This window comes from Chenopodium album, chromosome 14 (assembly GCF_948465745.1).
Source record: "Chenopodium album chromosome 14, dcCheAlbu1.1, whole genome shotgun sequence".
NCBI classification, from domain to species: Eukaryota; Viridiplantae; Streptophyta; class Magnoliopsida; order Caryophyllales; family Amaranthaceae; genus Chenopodium; species Chenopodium album.
In genome coordinates this window covers 19,568,920-19,574,042 of record NC_137847.1, presented here as the reverse complement: position 1 = coordinate 19,574,042, position 5,123 = coordinate 19,568,920, and the positions used below count along the sequence as shown (strand labels likewise).

General features: G+C 33.1%; 1 long non-coding RNA gene across 2 annotated transcripts; it reads left to right on the top strand.

Annotated features, from left to right (window-relative positions):
• The first annotated feature begins 327 nt into the window (after positions 1–327).
• LOC145579070 (uncharacterized) lies at positions 328–4,674 on the top strand. 2 transcript variants are annotated; one of them, XR_014098993.1, is made up of 7 exons: positions 328–772; positions 1,658–1,742; positions 2,813–2,904; positions 3,859–3,925; positions 4,003–4,169; positions 4,284–4,363; positions 4,460–4,674. It is a non-coding gene; the product is annotated as an uncharacterized LOC145579070 (long non-coding RNA). The 2 variants fall into 2 exon arrangements; XR_014098994.1 differs by having other exon boundaries at positions 1,658–2,371.
• The last annotated feature ends 449 nt before the right edge of the window (positions 4,675–5,123 follow it).

The window sequence follows — 5,123 nt, the reverse complement described above, 5'->3', positions numbered from 1 at the left end:
ATAATGTTAGTTACAAATACTATATTATTAGCAACTGACATAGTAATGAGCGCTGCTATTACTGAGAGTGTAAAAGTAAAAATTTATATTTACATTTGGCCTATTTTATGCCAGTTGCAAATACTATAACATTTGCAACTGATGTAACAATGCCTGCTGCTAATAATAATTATTATAACAATATATTATTTATTCGCAACTGGCTTTGTCAGCTGCAAATACTAGGTCAAACCAAAATTTGACCAAATTATTTGTAACTGACCTTGGAAGGCCAGCTGCTAAAACAAGAGAAAGAAATTATAATTTTGAGTTTTTGACACACGCGGCTTCTCTGTTCTCTCTCATCATAACCCTCCTTCTATCTCTCTCATCCATTCTCTCTCATCATAACCCCTCTAAAAAATCCCGCTGAACTTAACTCAGCCGTCAGCCCTCTTCCATTGTCGCTGAATTTACTTAGCCTTCTCTTCCATTTTTGCTCTAGAATTAAAGAAGAACGAAGCCCTAATTTGTTTTGTACTTCATTGAAGTAGGAAAGAACCCTTAATTTCACGCTGCACTCGATTGAAGCCGTCCTATGAATCTTCTCCTCTTCACTGAAGCCGACTAAGTCGTACTCTGAATTCTCCATTGAAGCGGCTTCTGAGCTTTGTGTTCTTCATTGAATCAGCTTCTTAGGTCAGATGTTGAATACGTAGCGTGGGTGCATAGATGGTGGTGGTAGGCACGTCAGTCAAGTCGTCACATTGAACCTTCAAGTCGACAATTAAGGGTATTTTTTTTTCTCTTTGTTTTTTTTTTTCTTTCTAGAATTTGGTTGTTTGGAGTTCCTTTAATTCGACAGATTTAGGACTTTTTTTCGTAGATTCAATTTTTTAATTTATTGTTTAGATTATTTTTTTCATTGATATGGCTTTGAAATTCAAATTTGTTGATAGTTGAAGTTGATTTGATGATATTCTCTTTGACTTAGTGTTGTTGATGGTAAATTAGGTTTGGATATGAAATATTTGGTTAAGTTGACTTTGATTGATTGTGATTTGAGTTGCTAGATCTACTGAAGATATTGATATTATGTAATTTTATGCTCAATTTATGATTTATGGTGATTATTGTTGAGTGTTTTGAACTTTGACTGAAATTGATGTTAGATTCATTATTTTGAAGATGCTGAAATGCTTGATTTTTGTTGAGAACAGTAATTTCATGATTTTCTTTAGGCTACCCAGGCTAGATTTTGCATATATAAGCTGATCTCTAATGGGTTGAAGGAGTATTGAAGATGGATAAATACTTTGTAGTGTGTTTATATTAACTATAATTGCTCCATCTTACTGACGTACATACCACCTCTTAAAGTTTGTAAGGCATATAAATTTTCATGTTCAAGATTGGAATTAAAAGCATAGTCAGTGATGCCTTTTGACCAGCATCCAATTTTTAATGTCCATGTCCTTTATAAGAACTAGGAAGTTTTCATTCAGTGAGGATTATATTTTTGCACCCAAGCTGATTTTTTTTAGATATTACTATTACGGATTTCTAAAAAGTTAGTATAATCTAATAATTTATTGACTTCTAATTCCTGGCTTCTTATATATGCTAGATACCTTCCTAACCACCTGTTTTTTTTCTCCATTCTTCTCGTTGTTTTCAGTTCACTAGTCCTACAAGTTCTGCTATGAATATGGGTGTCCGTACTCCGTACTTGAGCCCAACTTCCAACTTCGGCTTAGAATGTGGTACGAAGAGATTTAGGATTGATTTTCTTTGTTATTAGCTTCTTATTTTTGTTCACAAGAGTAATTTTATTAGCTTCTTATTTCTTATTTAGAATTTTCTTTGTTGTGGTTTTAATAATCAAATTTTTTTATAAATTTTATCTATTATCTTGATGAAATTAAAGTATTGAATATGCTTTGTATAATTTTTATTTTTGTATTTGTTATTTATTCCAATTTGTGTTGTGGTTTGATTTTCGAATCTAATGTTATATTTTGATGCTAGTTGAGTTGATTTACATATGATACAAGTTTAATGGGTTCCTAATAACTTATGATGTCAATAACACGTTGTACTTTATTGGCAATGGTTTCTAGTCTTATCTAGTTCTTGTATTAGTTATTGTATATGTTCTAATGTACTCTTGGAGTATACTCTTCTAGTAGTGCTAATTTATGCTCATTCGGAGAAATTGGGGAAAGGAGGAGGAATAAATGGGCATTGAGGCCTGAGATGGAGACAAAGGCAGTATATACCTATATATTTAACAATTTTTTTGTGAAAGATGTGATGAACGAATCCAGAAGATCCAAACAATCAAAATGATGAAGGGCAGATAGAAATTGGGAGGGATACAACTACTGTCAAGGTAATTTAAGATTATATTAAATCCTGGAATGTGACAAATTGAGATAACGTAACAACTACTCCGATACAGGAGTAGTTTGATTTTCTATTAACTGGTATTTGGTTGATAGTTGATATATTCTAGTCAGACATTGTCCACTTTGATATGTAAATTATGCCTGTGATAGATTGATTGATTGATTAATTGATAGAATATCATAGTTTGTGTACTTGTGTGCATACACTAATTTGAGATTTAAGCTATAATGTTCTGTCATTGGTGAGGATACTTTTGCTGTCCTGTAGGTGGTATGTTCTATTACATAGGGTAGTGCTGAATGTAAGTTGACCTCCCTGGGCTATTTGCTACGCAGGAGCCGAATTGGGATGTTATCGCTTAATGTGTGCTTAATTATATATCCATAGAGGCTATTTTGATCCAGATTTTGTGTTGTTTTTTCAGAGTTAATTTTTGGTGGAATTGTACAGCAAGTTGAGGTTTGTTTCAGAGTTAAGGCTTGGCAACGTTTTTCATGCTGCCTATATCATTTCCAGGTGGGTCTTTTCTTTGAAATCTTAATTCTTTTGAGTGACTGTGCTCCATGTCATTGATATACTGTTAACTTTGATATCATAATTTTTTTGCATTATGTATTGTTGATACTTCATATGCTCTTTTTAACAGGTTGAAAGTATACTTCTAAGTATCATATTGATGCTTGCTAGTCCTACTGCCTTTTTTGTTACTTATAGTAGTATGGCTTGTTTAAGTGAAAATCTGCACAGATTATCGTATTGCATTGGGGATTGTTCTGTCTTTTTTGGGAATGTTTCGCATTGGGGATTGTTTTGTCTTTAATTTTCAATGGTTTTGTGTTTGCATAATCTGACAAAATAGTGCCTTGGTATTTGGCTGAATGTTGAATGCGATGTTATGTATTGTAGGAGTATATATATTAGGCCTTTTAGTCATGTTTAAATTTGTGAAATAAACATGGTTATACTTCATTTTGATGTTGTGGTGTTATATGCTATATGGAGTGTCATTTCTCTTTGATTCATAGTGAATTGAAGCACATTAGTGTAATAGGTTGCAAGGTTATTGATGTGATTAAAGTGCAGTTGGTACCATAAAGAATGTCAAATTTCCATGGCAGTGTGTTCTTATTGTTCTGTAATCATCACTTTATCTTAAAATCTATGTATACTACCTCTGAATACATACTGCTCATATATAATCTCAATTTAGTTGCGTGTCTTTGACCTGTGTGTCTTTGACCAAAATATATGCTATCGTTGCTTGTGGCATGCCTACTGAGTCTTGCTGCTATCTGTAACCTTTGCACTGTGCATAAATGTTCTTAGAAAGCACACATGTTTGTTTGAATCTGCTAAAATGATCTGTTTGTTTGTTATGTTTACGTTAGTTTTCGTTTTAGATGTACTTATCTAAGATGTTCAATGTGTTATTTTATTTTAGAGTGGTTTAATTTTCGCTTGTTAAAACAGCTTCAGCCCATGTCTGGTTGCTTCTATGGCCACTGCACAAAACTTTGGCCCTCCTATGTCTGCACAGGTAGATTGTTATATTTTGAGGTTTATTATTATGGTGGGAATTGCTTGAATTTTGCTCATGTGTAATTTATATTGCAGTATCCTCCCACAGTCCCGGGTCAGCAAGCTAGGGAAGCCATATTTATTAGGGCTTCGCAACAGTTTCTAGCACCTGGACAGAATATGCCTTCTAGCACCTGCCATATGTAATTCAATGTAACATAATAATTAGTAACTTCTGTTTTTGGGTGTTTAAGATATTGAAGGTGAGATATCAATTGTTTTCCCATCTTTTTAAACTCAATTTTGCTGCTGATTGCTATGCCATGTGAATTATATTTTGTTTTTATACACTAGGTTAATGGTGTTTGTGTCACTAGGTTGCTACAATGGTAAGGGGTATTGACTGGTGCTTGTGTCACTAGGTTGCTGATTGTGTGTTTGCCCCTTTGCACTTAAGGTAAGGGGTATTGACTTTGTTATCTTTACTCTCATGAAGTTTGTATCCTTTATTCTCTAAAATAAAAAATTTAATTGTTTGCTTTATAAATTGCAGGTGGTTATAGGTGCTGATGCTCTTTCTCCTTTCGTCGATTGGGCGAACGTGCATATTTTTTTGGAGTATCTAGGTTCTTTAGAAGCCTATTAGCAGCCTTGTAATTTAGTTTTCAATTTTTAATTAATGTATACTTCATAACTAACCAAAAATTTGTTAAAATAATATTTAATATAGTTTGTATATCATATTGGAAAAATTGCAAATTTTTTTTATTTAAAGAGTTACGCCAGTTGCAAATAGTCTTTTTTTTTTATTCTATAAGAAAGACTATTAGCAGCTGGCCTAGTACTACGCCAGCCGCAAATAACCACTATTAGCAGCTGGCCTAGTATTACGCCAGCTGCAAATAACCACTATTAGCAGCTGGCCTAGTACAATGTTAGTTGCGAATAAATACTATTAGCAGCTGGTTTAGCTCTATGCCAGTTGCAAATAATGACTATTAGCAACGTAAATAAAATTCTCATTAGTAGTCCCCGCAATAGCAGCCCCACGCGCCAGTTGCTAAGCAAAGTTGGTATTAATCAGGACAATTTTTCCTTTTTAAAACTTGTGTAACCTTTTAATGTTATTATGAACATAAGTACGACATTATATTGAATATTGACCTAATTTTAACATAGTAATTTTTATTATTTATATTGACCATTATATTAAAAAT